Source organism: Lichenostomus cassidix, chromosome 4 (assembly GCF_008360975.1).
Source record: "Lichenostomus cassidix isolate B80296 chromosome 4, HeHo_3.0, whole genome shotgun sequence".
NCBI classification, from domain to species: domain Eukaryota; kingdom Metazoa; phylum Chordata; class Aves; order Passeriformes; family Meliphagidae; genus Lichenostomus; species Lichenostomus cassidix.
The window spans coordinates 63,116,124-63,130,604 of NC_139484.1; the positions used below are offsets into that span (position 1 = coordinate 63,116,124).

The 14,481-nt window shown below is 37.6% G+C and overlaps 1 protein-coding gene across 3 annotated transcripts in view; it reads right to left on the reverse strand.

Annotated features, from left to right (window-relative positions):
• Positions 1–14,481, reverse strand: part of CTBP1 (C-terminal binding protein 1) — a 236,159-nt gene that overhangs the window by 182,734 nt on the left and 38,944 nt on the right. The gene's annotated exons all lie outside the window — the stretch shown is intronic.

The following is a 14,481-nucleotide window of genomic DNA, read 5'->3' on the forward strand; positions in this document are numbered from 1 at the left end:
ACACATGAGCAAGTGGATGGAGCATAGCTAAGGATACAGATGCTCTAAAAAGCAGAATTAGAGCACCACTTTTATTCACCTTTAATTGTCTGAGTAGACTTTGAGAAGCAAACTCGGAGCACACTGTATTACAAGCACTGTGCACACTGAAATGAGCCAAATAATCCACCTCCCTGTTTCTTTTTATTCCTGCCCAACAGCTTTCAACATCAGTGGATAGGATTAAATGGCCTTACAAGTGACTGAACCCAGAAATCTGCTTGTTTCTTTCTACAGGCTGAACTTCACTAAAACCAAACACAAGCACATTTCATTAACATATGATAAAGATTCATGCACTCCGAGTGAAATGATAAAGAAAAATATTTTGAGTACCAAGAACTGCACACTTGCATTTAAACTAAGTATCTTTACCAGTACTGCCCTGCTTGGTGCATTTGGACTTTAGAAAAAATTCCTTCTTTGTGTTTGCGGGTTTTTTTTCATTTAAAATGGAGTTAATGTGCAACATTCATCATGCTTTTAACACTTTGTTCAGCCTCATCCTCCTCTTCACTCTCTTCCACACCTCTTTATCCTCAAATTCAAGATTCATCTGCTGTTTTGCAAAGTGTCTGGTTCCAGCTGAATATAACATCCCATCATGAAAGGGAGAAGAAAAATTGATGAGGAATTCAGAATCTCTTTTTTTTTCACTTTTTAAAAAACAAAGAATGTTGCCATTTTAGAAATTCACTTTTACATTTCCCAACATTGATATTCTTCCAAAATACAATGTTCTTCAGTAGTGTACATGGCTCTGTTACAAGATTGTACAAGCATTACATCAAATCTAGCATGCATTTTATAATCTTAAAAGCGAACTATATAACTATATCACCACCAGCCTTTGCTTCAGCCAACACCCCAAACGTGTGCACAGGATCAGCCCTAAACTAGTCTTTAATTTATTTGCTTATCACTTCAGTTTTATAATCTACTTCCTTCAATTATCACATATCTAAAGCATAAAATCCAAACCAGAATATAATGAACATTTTAAACACCAGTCTTGGTTTAAATTTTTATAGCTTATTTAATTTCCCATCTTGTAGAAACATACATGCCTGCTGGCCTCCTTGTGCTGCTCTGTTTATTCATTCAGCAAAAGATTTTTCCACTGTAGTCACTCTGCATACAAAGCTGGATGACAGCTGTAAAGAAGAGACCATCTGTAACTATTGACCTACCACTGAAAGTGTCACCAGATGTTTTCTGTCTACAGTAGCTTCAAAGTGTACCATATAAATCAAGTATTTTTTTTTGCTTTTAAACATTGTTTTAAAATTATTTTATTGGTAGTAAGTTGTCATAAGTTTAAAAAAAAAAAAGAGGAAAAATGAATTAAGATGTTAGCACCATTCTAAGTTGAACGCTCATACAGTTTTATTACACATCATGTTGCAACAGAAAGAGCAGATGATGATATGGGAAGTGCTTCCCAGCAAAACAAAAGCCTTGTAATTGTGGAAGTGTTAGTTACTGCAATTACTAAACCACAACATGAATAATTATATTTGAGAAATTCGCTAAAAATACAAGTACTGTGCCTGAAGATCTAAAATCTTGAACACCAAATACCAAATATATTTAAGACCAGACTTCTGCACTTCAGTATTTCAAGATAAGGTGAGAATTCAAGTGATTTAAGAATATATAGTGCTTATCATATGTCAAGCAGTTTCTATAAAGCCATCTGAAATACCATCAATGCACAGAAGCCTTTTGAACAGTACACATTTTAGATCAAAATATACACTGTTGAAAACAATATAAGAGTTTTCCCTTCAGTTAAGCAGATGATTCCAGTGTATTTTTAGAGAGAATATGTCTCTGGGTATTGCTGGAGCATTTAGCCCTTTCTTAAGAGAGGAAGAGCTTCACTCTGAGACTTCAAGATAAAAGGAAAAGTGATTCTCCAATATATTTCCAGCAGAGAGAGCAAATCCTACAGGCCAAAACAAAAACGATAAACAAGTAAGTCAATTTTGAATTCAGTTTTCAAAACAGAAAATACTGATAATGAATAAAGGATAAATATTGTCTGTGAGTGAGATTTGCAGGAAGGACCATTCAAAATCCATGATCTCCCCAGAGAAAGAGAAGGAAAAGGAAGCAAACTAAGAAATTAATTATTTTTAAGAGAGCAAACCAGTGGGCTAATTATAAACACCCAGTATTATGTTTGGGTTGTGACAAATGCCACAAGATCAGGGAAGAACTCCCCTCAAACCCAAAATGTTGCAGTGTGCAGTGCTGGACCATTTCCCTTGCATCAGTCTAATGGGAGAGTTTGGCATGGACCAGACTGTTTTCTATCTAGATCTGAACAGAAAAACCACATCAGCTCAGATTAGTTACCCCACTGTCAAAGACAGTATAAACTCTCCTGAGCACAGACTTTCTCCCATGCACTATGAACTTCTACCTTTGCCCCACTGTCAGCTGCACGCAGAGATTTGTAGGCCACTGCAAATCACAAGATGAAGCATAAGAAATCCAAAACAGAAATGAAATTCACAAAACAGTCTGACAGATCATTAGAGAATAAGGTGATGAAGGTTTGTGTTACACTTGGGAATCTCAACCTTCACTTCACTTAGCCATTCTAGCTTGTGGTCCTTGGTCTGAAACTACAGTGAGTCACTCAAATATTTTTTCTCTCTACTAACAACTATCAAAAAGTATAACATAAGGCTATCACAAGAAACGGTGTAAGTTTGCATTCCAAATTCTAGTGCCATCAGTTTTGATGAGCAAAAATAAGATAAATTTCCAAGACAATTCAGACTAAAGCTTTACTTCTCCTTCCTTCCCATCCAAACTGGTAACATCTCTATTTTCCATCACACCTCACAAGCCTTGAAATGGCCATCCTGCACTGGAACCAAAAAGTAAATATAATCAAAGTGGTTTTCCTCATGTTAGAAATACTTTAATTTTCCTAAATAATTATACCTTTTGCAGCAACTGTTTCAGTTAGTAAACAGATCATTTTGTCCAACCCTTCTACCATGAGCAGGGGCACCTTCCACTAGACCAGATTGCTCAAATCTCATCCAACATGGACTTGAACACTTCTACTAGGGAAGTCTCAACACTTCTCTAGGTAATTGTTCCAGTGTCTCATCACCCTCACTATAAAAAAATCTCTTCTTTATGTCCAAGTCAACCATACCTCAAAGTTATTACTGAGAAATGGAAATGTATCTAAATTTCAAAATATTTCAGTAGTACAAAACAAAGTATCTTATGCTTGGCAAAAGAGAGGATTTAATTGTGTTGATGAAAAGCAGAAAGTAAAATGATGCAAAAATGCTAGGAGAAATTTCTTTTATGTGAACATTAACTTAAAGATGTATTTACTTAATAAAGCGGTCAACTTTCTGAGGCTATGGCATGAAATGGGCTCTAACTCTGGGAAAAGGAAAAATAAAGTTTATGATGTATGAAAGAAACAGTCTACGTGAAAAATAGCTACAATTTGTAGTTGAACCTTTCTAATGTCAGTAGCATGTCTAATGGTTCATATAAACCAGAAATTTTGGATCAGATGACTGGTGTTTCACAATGGAAGTTAGGCACTGCTTATGTTTTGAAATTATACAGTGTACTACACCTAAACATGGAATATAACTAAAGGATTAATATCTGAACTTTTTTTTTCTTTCTATATTCCATTTATAAAAGTATTATTTAACGGTACTTATCCACTGAAGCCTGAAAAATTTCCAATTAAAGACATGGAGGAACCTCAAATATGAGGATGAGTAAAAGAGGACAAAGTTTTTATTTGGGTGTTTTTTCAAAATGCAGCAGAGACTCCTACAACAACACTGGATCATCCTCTTCAGAAGTTCTGCAGGACAGTTTTTGTTCTCACATCTTACATCCTTTCCTGAAGATCCTGCGACTTACACTAAGAACTTCTGCAGTATGAAAGCATCACATTACTATCACTGTGCTCAAAAATATTCCTGCAAAGATTTAAGCTACACTTTAAAAAAAGTATGGCACATCGAGCAGAACAAAAAGAGATTAATTGCCAGAAGAAAAAGTATATGTCAGCCTTTTTGTGCAAAAATTGAAGTTATTCCATCTTGTCTTATGAAAACTAATACTGAATTAAGAAGGAAATATATAATTATATTTGTCTGTCAGACAATTTATCTTGCCATTAAGTATGGTTAAGCCACTTTGCCTTACCATTAGATGTCAGTACAGTCTAAGAGAAACTGCACAGGGAGCTTCAAGATCAATAAATTAATCACAAAAATGAAGCCATTACTGAATTAGACACCAAAAAGCATGCTGGCTACTCAGAAAAGGACTAAAATCCCAAACATTCTAATAACATTAACCTAAATCTAAGGTGAATTTATCTCAAAAAGATGGAGGACTAGAAAAAGTACCTCAACAGGCAGTAAGCATGGTCCAAACCATGGAACAGCATGCTGAAAAACTCTCCCAACCTGAAGAAAATGACTGAGTAGAATGCAACAAAGGCATATAAAATACACTCCATGTCTCAGCTTAATGTCTAGGGAGCACACAGTGAAATAGCAAGCCAGAATATTAAAATCAACAGGAAGCTTTATCATGGAGTATGCAATTAAATTGTAACATCTGGTGTCACAGGTATGGTGGATGCCAAAACTTTAAGTGGTTCTTAAAAGGGATAAGACAAATTTATGGAAAACACATCAGTGGCCATTCATAATAAGAGCCACAACACCAACCCAAGTCAGAAATCCATAAGCTGGTAAATGCCAAAGGCAGTGAAAATGTCAGCACTTGCTTTGTTCTCATAGACAGCAATGCCTGCACTGTGTTCCACTGACCAAATGTCTGTTTAGTTCAGCATCCAGCACTTGCCAGGAAATGAGGTGCTGCATTAAAAGAGCAAGAGCAGAACAGACATGATTCTTCCTTCAGGCACCCACCAGTGGCCACTTCTGGAGCCAGAACATGGCAGAGATGGAGCTGCAGCCCCTTCTGACACGTGGGAACTTCTCACATTCCTAGGAAAAGTAGGGACACTACAAAATGGATTGAGCCAGCCATACAGAAAGTGAGGTCCACAGCTCACAGGGATGCACAAAAACATCCTAATGCAAAATAAAACTGAAACAAGTTAGTACCTGCTAGTACTACTAACAAGTTAGCACTAACACATGCTTGAAAGGTAGTGCTGAAATCATCACACTGACCATATGGAATTCTAGACCATCTAGAAATCCAAAGTAATTAAAAAATTGCCAGTGCCACAGACACCACCCTAGTACATGGAAAGCTCTTCCTGCAGTAAGTGTCCTTTATTACTGGCTGATTTTGCTTGTCAGTGTGGCTTAAACTTCCAGTGATTAGATTTTCTTGCAGCTTTGCCTGGCAGATGGGAGAACTCCCTGATGTTCTTTGCACAGGTACCTCTTAGGTATCACCAAGCAACCCCTTGCTCTACTTGCAGAAGATACCAAGCTGCTTGATACTCTCCTAGAAAGTCCTATATCTGATCCTAAATTGTGTCAAACCCGTGCATCCTTAAATTCAGGAGCAAGCCACTAAAATACTGCTTGGTGAGTGCTAGAACAAGACAAAGCCTTGTAACTAACTGCAGGAGCAGTTACATCAACATCCAAAGCAGAAGAAATTTTACCACTCTCTTTCACAGCCCTTGAATACATTCAGGGAACACATCTGAGATGAAAAACCTTTGCACTCACTTCAGCAGTTTTTTCATCACCAGTGCATAGCCAGTTCTTTTTAGGATGGGGTTCTCTGCCCCAGGGAACAGTCTCTCCTTCTGTATTTATGACCCAAAATTTGAATACTATTTCACAGGATCACAGAATCATCCAGGTTGGAAGAGAACTCCAATACCATCAGCACTTTTTTCTCTATTTGTAAGTGACAGTGTTTTTTCCTGTTGATAAAAATGTTCAAAATAAGGCCAAGAACACCCTTTGTCAGCACACCACTAAAACCAAGGCTTACAGGCTTTTGATATATTGTCCACTATTTTTTAATACTGTGAATTCCCGTTTGGACTATTCTTTTTAATCACTTTAGTACCAAATAAAATGCTTTCCAAAATTTAGTGTAATAATTTGATAATCACAAGACCTTATTTTTATGGCACAGGACTGTAAAATGGCTTTTCTGACAGGGAATATGGTGAAAACAGTAGAAGATGTTGCGGCAGTAATTCTGTCATTAGAAGCTTTTTATGAGGTATTTGTCTGCACCATAAGGATTTTTTCCCAGAGCTTTTTTTTTTCCTTAGCAGCATTCTCTCTCAATTATACATCTGTCTACAAGCCAAAAATTACTCACTGCTGAAAATGAATTACTGCAGATGTGTATGACTACAGACAGATGGGAAGCATCTCTGCTATCTCAGATTTCTAGGTCATGAATAAAACTTCATTGAAGAACTCAAGCTATTAGAGAATTATTAAAGGCTAGCAACCCAAGACATGTACATCTTAAATAAAATTGAAATTATTTCTTTAGTGTCAGAAAACACTCCCTCATTGAGCAATATTAGAGCTATGATTCTCATCAAACAATATGTCTAAAACTTCCATTTCAGGTATTCAGCACAAGCTTCTTCAGGAAGACCAGCATTGTAACAAGCCTCAGTCTTAATCATGAACAGATTTAAAGGAAGGAAGATGAAAAAATTGATGTGGTATAACATCATGAACCTGATTCACTCACACATTTAATTTCTAGCTTTGCCTTTTACTCTCCTGACTTGAGGAATTCAACCTGATGGGTGCATCCTTCACTTCAACCACTTCTGCTTTGGTTTGCAAAGCAACACAGGTCCACACCTCAGTGCCCAGAGATGGTCACAACTACTGCCTCACCAAGGACTTTGCAACCTCCCAGTGAAAACCATCCAAAAATGCCACATAAGTCAGTTGTTAGATGAGTGTTAATCACTTCTGCCTTTTTCAAAGTCTGAAAAGAAAGCAAATTACATTGAAAGAAGATCAATGTCCACTCTTTTTTTTTTTCTGAACAGGAGGAAGAGCTGAAGCCTTCCTCCTTTGTGGAGATTTGGATAGAAGAGACATTGACTGTGTAAATGAATCAAACACGATCTTAGGGATTTTGAGAGGCAACAGCAGTGAAACTGAACTGCCTCTAATTCAAAACAGAAGATTGTCATTATTTGAATCAGAAACTTGAATAATATGTATTTAATATTTTAATGCACCTGAGAAAGCAAAACAGGATGCAAAGTATTAGTCAGTGCTCATGACAATAAAAAGGCTAATGCCTTGGTTAATGAATTCTCTAAGAAAGGAAACAATTACTGGTGCATTTCATGAATCTCTATTGCTAGAAAGGATTCAAACCAGCGAGGAGAAAAGATTACTTTTAACCTTTTATTGATTTATTGACCCTTTTTTTTTGTCTCCAAGAAAGACACAAGCCCACATCAAAATGCCAGGCACATGGACTGCGTGCCTACTCCACGTGCTAGAAACTGGTTCTTCTGTCACAAATCTACTATTAGAAGTAGCCCATGGATGTCCAGAAACCTGTGCTTTACAGCTTAAAACTACTGGTTAAAAAAAAAGTGCATGTGCAGTGGAAAAGAAAGAGTGGGGACAAAAGAAAGACCTATTTATGAAAATAAATAAGAAATCACATCTAAAGACATTTAAGCAAGAAACTTAGTTACAGCTAATTAAGTTTAGACAAAGGACTGTGGGCTGGTGTTTTTTCACTACACTAAAAAGCCTCATATGTTGGATACTACGAGTCCAAAGGAAGCTTCCAAGTTGATAAGAGGCTTGGAGCACCTCAGCTATGGAGTGAGGCTGAGAGAGCTGGGAGTCACCTGCCTGGAGAAGAGAAGGCTTCAGGGAGGCCTTGGAACACCATTCAGTACCTAAAGGAGCTATAAAAGAGCTGGAGAGGGACTTTGGCCAAGGGAATGGAGTGACAGGACAAGGGGGAATGGCTCCACACTGGCAGAGGGCAGGGTGAGACTGGATATTGGGATGAAATTCTTTACTGTGAGGATGGTGAGGCACTGGCACAGCTTGTCCAGAGCAGCTGTGGCTGCCTCTGGATCCCTGGCAATGTCCAAGGCCAGGCTGGATGGGCTTGGAGCAGCCTGGGATGGTGAAAGGTGTCCCTGCCCATGGCAGGGGTTGGAACTGGATGATCTTTGAGGTCCATCTCAGCTCAAAGCATTTTATGATTCTATGGATATGTGCACCCTTGCTGCTGTAAGAAAGAACATCAAGTACTCGGAAAACATTTTTGAGATTGAATACTTTATTTTCTACTTGAAAAGTAAATGGTGTAATATTTAAATGTTATGACTGTGCATTATTTCTTCAATATTACTTTTATATCTAGAAAATATTTTAGTGAAATAACTTTCTACAGATAAGACAAATAACATTCTTGGTCACGTTTTTCATTTGCCCATATTACTGCCCTGTGGCAGCAACATAGCACCACAGCAGGATCAGTATCACAACACCACAAACCTTAGAATATAAATTTTATTCCTATGGAAAGCTAACATCTCTTCTTTTCAAGATATGCAGTACTGCAGCACCAGATTGGATACACCTGATATCCTTCACATAAGGCATCTTTAAGCCAAGTAGGTATAAATTAATTTTGTCATATTTTGTGTTAATTAGAATACTCATTATAAATTTTAAGAAAGGAAGTTTAACTGTTTCACCCATTAATTACTACAGATACAATTTTGGCGCAGTTACTAGAAGAAGAAAGAAAAAAAAACAGGAAGGAAAAAACTAATCATTTTGCATGATTAGACTTCCAGACACTGTTTCCAGTATGTTCTGGCTGAAAAAAGAAAATACCAAGGATATCAAGCTTTGCTACTATAGCTCCTACTCTTCAGGAGTACGGAAACTCATTCCAGTCAGAATAAAAGATACCTGGCCTGGGTATTCATCTATTGCTTGCTCAGGTGTCTTGGCAAAACCACCTTTTTTAGTAGTACCTAAATTTGAAATGTATTTTTTTAAAATTATATATTGCCATATAAATTACACGTGTTTGGGTTTGTCTTGTTTTGTTGGTGTTTTCTTTAATGCATTAAATATGCTGGACCATTTCTTTCTCCCAGTTTAATGAGAAGACAATATTCATCACCTAAACATACTAAAATGGTAAAGATCAAGTGGATTTACTCTGCATTTTCCATACATCAATATTTAAAGTATTATAAATTATGCAATTCATACATTATCACTAATAATATTTAGCAATAGCACTTCTACATTTCCATGACATTTTGAAAATGTAATTCTACTGATATCCAGTACAGAAATCCTCTGTAAGTTTGTAGAGTCAAAAGACCTAAGTATGAGCAGGCCTAACTACATTAAAAAGGATTTTTCAAGTGTACCACTAGATATTGGAAAAATGTCTTCCTTCCTTACTAAGCAATAAAGGCAATAAAAGACAAGAGACCAAACGAGTGACAAGTTCCATTTAAACTCTTTATGTTTTAATTTAAGCCATCTTTGTCAAGCTTTGCACCTTCACCCACAGACCCATAAGCCACAGAACAGTTTGGTTTGGAAGGGACCTTTAAAAGACCATTTAGTCCAACCCACTCTCCCTCTGTGATGGTCAGGGACACCTTGCACTACATGGGGTCACTCAAAGCCTCACCCAACACTTCCAGGGATGGAGCATCCATGAATCCACAGCCATGCCAAGATGTTGCATTTTATAGATCCAAACCAGTTTGCAAATGCCATAAATTGTTGCTATAAAACCCCCAACTATTAGAATACCTATATATAAAGCAGAAAATGCTACTGAATTCTACAAAAAAAAGTAAAAGTTTAATTACCACTTTATTTCCAGCTGTGGCTCCCTCACCCTTGGACTCCTGCAAACAGCCTCAGTGGCATCACTGACCATCTTCCCACAATCAACTTTCACACTCAACTAGAGAAATTGTTTAATTAGCAATTCTTTCCCCCACACTTTGGTGTCAATCTCCATCTCCTGCCATGACATTTCATTAAGAAATTTCCAGCCAACTACACTCCCATCTCAATCACAGTAATACAGTGCACTTTCACACCTTGCTAAATTCTATACACAATCTTCGTTGCAATTACAGGGATTGCTTATGTAGAAGATTAATGTTAGTGCCTGGGATATTGAATCCTTTAACACAATTGAATGTGGGGAAACAAAGAATTAAAAGTACAATTAAATAGTCTCACGGATCGGAAACTGCCTGACAACTGTGTTTGGTATGATATAATATATTGTAACCAACACTACTCATTTTCCAAACTGATTTTGTCTATATTCATTATTTAAGCTCATCCACTCATTCTTTTCTTCAGTAGGAAGGCAGAGGAGAGAAGTGAAGTTCCTGCAGGCTGCTTTGCTGAAGTTCTGCAATATTTGCTTTCTGATGCACAGGTTTTTGAAGTGGATTTTCCTCTCTTCTGTTCATGTAGTGCTGAGATGTCTCTCTCTAGAGAAAGGACCATAAAAACGTGGCACCTGTGTTCTTCACCTGTGCATTCAAAAGTTACGTTTAAGAGCTCTCAAACATCACAGAGCAGCAGCTTGCTCAGTTTTGAGACCCACTTCAATGCAAAACTGCTTGGTATTTCCTGTAAAACAATTCTGACATTTGCAGAGGGGAAAATAGGCACTGAAATCATTAGGCAGGTGTGAGAAATCTTGGGAAGCTGCTTCATGCTCATGTCAGAACACAAGATCCCTACATAATATACACCAATAACCTGGCATAGTAAGTCAGTCCAAATGCATGAAACTTTTGTTTTATTCTACAAGGGTTTTAGTGCAACTACATTCATCACAGCATCTTAGTCTCTTTCTGAGATGTAACTGATGTAACTATAAATTACCACAGTTTATACTCTCTCATATCTGGGAAGAGAACTCTCTGTGCAGCCAGATATTTTTAGTTTCCTTATTTGAACATATATACTGGTTTGTATCTGTTACAGAAGAAAGATCAAGCAAATGCACTTGGCAGCTGGTCTGGAAAGTGATAAGACCATAATAGCATTCAATGGAAATTAATTTCAGTCCCACACTTCACTAGAAAATAAAATTTCCAACCCATGTTAACTTGAAGGTTGGTTCTTGATTACTTAGAACACCACCGTTACTGAAGAAGGCAGTTTTCATCTAGAAGTTCTGAACTGTTTTAGGTTCAGAACATCTTGAAAATAAGGCTGAAGCTGTGAATCTAGTATTCCTTCAAGATCTAAGTAGAGACTTCAAAAAATTTGTAAAAGACTGGAAGTTAGACATGGACAATGCAGCTTCCATGCCTCAAGAATTGTGTTCTTTAATTCTGGCAGAAAGCTGCAGGTGTGAGACACGAGAAGTAGCATTGCACATTCTGTGCAGCACCCAAGCCACCACTTCACATCCTCAAACCTCTTTACCCCTTATCAGGCAGATGACTACAAATGAAGAATTATTCCTTGTGGGACTCATCCTAGAGGAGATGTGGTGGCATCAAATTGCGTCAGTATATACTGAATATGCTTCTTTAAGAAACCCTTGAACCATTTGACTGTATTGATCTCCTGTCAGAGAGAAGAATGACATTTCATGCCTATGAGAATGTCACACTGTCACCAAGAATGAGAGGGGACATCCACTCGCCACCCATCAGTGAGTCCCGCGGCAGTGGCCAAGGCACACTCTGCCACAATGCTGACTTTTAAAAAGGTCTAGATAAAAATTTACATAAATTAGATCAACTTCCCATTGATTTCTGGTATACTGTGAGCTCTTCCAGTAATGTCAAATGAATGATATTTAGCTGGAATCGGAGTACCTGGAGAAAAAGAGAGTTCTGCAGTCTTCCAGGAAGAAAAATGGACAACTTCCAGGTAAACCTCACTGGGCTACTTTCAATTATCAGTAGTCTGAGTTGTTTGTAACTCTTCCACTGGCCAAGTAGTCCAAAAGTACCACTTTTCATCAGAAAATCTGCAGGAGCCACTGTGCAAAATTGCATCTCTTGGAATGTGCTTTCATAGCTGGGAAATCTGAGTATTTCATTTTTCCTTACTTTTGGAAAATCACAGTACTTGCTGTCCCAACTTCTTTGCATCACAACTTGCTTGTCTCCTCAGTATGACTCCTGACCTCTGCATGGTATTGCTAATTTCTCCTTGATTCTTCATAGCTACACTGTGAGGAAAAGAAAGCTCCTAAGCCCAGCACACTGCCTGGATTATCCAGTCAGATACCTGAGAACTGAGTGAAACTTGGGCTTTCCTTTTGAATATGGGAGCCTGTATGGAAGTAACTCAATTACTAATTGCCTCTCATCCTCTCCTTCCATAGCATTAGCATCTCCTCTAAAATACTTGGAACTGTTTCAAAGCTTAATATTTGACCCTAAATAGCCACATGACACTGTCCTGTCTTCAGGAAACAAAGGAGACAAAACCAAAAAAAATCCACTTTTCTAAATAGCCAATTCAAAACTAACTTCAGAAGAGACAATCCTGGTGTTCCTTATAAAACAAATACTAGGAGATGCTTGCTTTACTAAGAAACAAAGTATTTTCCTCCACAGTCTGAAGAGAGGTTGCAGCAACTTTACTAAACCATATTTGGGGTATGGTTAGAACTGCAGCAGTGCAAAAAAAATCCTGTAAGAGATGTCCTGACTCTAAAAGCAAGCAAGTAGGCAACAAAAGAAGTCTTTGTTTTCAAAAAAAATCTCTTAAAACAAGTAGGCTTAAAGGAAAAGCAAACAGTGGTCTACAACATGACCATAGTATTTTCATATGTAAAGAACCAAGAATGCAGAGTACACCTGAAATGGTCTCAGTATAAATATCACAACTTTAATGTTTCTATTTATTCTACATAAATGAATTTTAAACCAGGTAAAATATAATATTTATGGAATCTGCATATATAGAAAAACATGAGAACCAGGGACCAAATAAGATGCATCTTGCTTTGGTTGCTGGTGTTATTTCTTCAGAAGTAGTTCAAAGAGTGCCCCAGAATATAAAGACCCTGCAACCTTTTCTTGAGTGTTTGAATAACAGCTCTCCCTGTACATAATTAGATTTGAAAACATAAAAGTCTTTTGCTTGAATAAATAACATTGGAAGTTCAAGACTCCAAGATGAGTATATTTGCAATTATATTACAGTTCAAAAGCAAATAAAAAATTGTTCCCTGAAAAATCAAGTCTTAAAATAGACCGAAGTACAAAATGTGCTTTTGTTTTATCTGAGTGTTGCATATCTGGACTGAGATTGTTAGTTTCTCTGTGTCAAGATCTAGATGAAAATGATCTGTAAAAAGGGAGTAAAATGTCAAATTCTGAATATCTGACAATTCTACAACAGATGGCCTTAAATATTAGTGATTCAGTTGTTGCTGGCATTGGGTCAGTTCTTCACTTGTTAATTAAGGACCTAAATTTTGAACTATTATTTTGCTATAAAATGCCCATCGGGCAAAAAAAAAAATTAGAAAATGCATGACCAGAGATTTTAGAAAGATTGCTCTCTGTTTGTGCAAGAATTTCCATTATGGCTGATTAAAAATATTCCAATTTGGGCAAATACCTCCACTCATAGTTGTTTTAATAAGACCCAGCTCTTGCTTTTAGGAAAACCTTGCAGTATGCAGGTGCAGAACCCCTCAACCCTATCCATTTCACCTCATGTGAGGATATATTTTATAGTTTCAGATGCTCAGATAGCAAATGTTCAGCCTCTTTCTTCCAGAGGGCACAGTCTGGCTTTGGAAAGCAAGTCACAGGAGGGGTGACAAGAGGCAGTTCTGCTCTGCAAAATAATATCCAGAGTCAGTCCTCCTCCACAACCAACTGGAGCTTGTCAGGAGTTCACTCATTTTTATCACAAAGCTGAGCTTGTCTTCTCCTTCAGACAGGACCTGCTTCTCCCTGTGTGTCACTGTAGGAATCTCCCTATCTTCTCTTCCCTCTTGCAGCTGAAAAAAGAACTTTTAATCTTGTCTAACTTTCAAGTCCACCACGAATTGCCCCAATGCTCAGGGCAGCTTTAGCACCCAGAGAAATGTCCCTGTCCCACTCTCCCACACCCTGCCTTGGGAATGGTCCCAGCAAGGAGGTGAAGGAGTGCAATGCCACTTCTTAAATGGGCTACACACAGACAGATTCTTGCACTGGAATCGACGGAAGAAAAGTGAAATGCCTGAGAGAGACAAAATTCCATAGTGCACTTGCTCATTAAGCCCAAGAAAATCCTAAATCATACTGAAGTTATCCTACAAGGAATATGAGGAAAATCCTATGAGGAAAATCAAACAGCAAGTAGTAGCTACACAACAATAATGACAACACCAACAACCTCTCTCCTTGGTATTTTCTCTCCACTGGCACGTCCTCTGTGTGGAAATACATTCCCC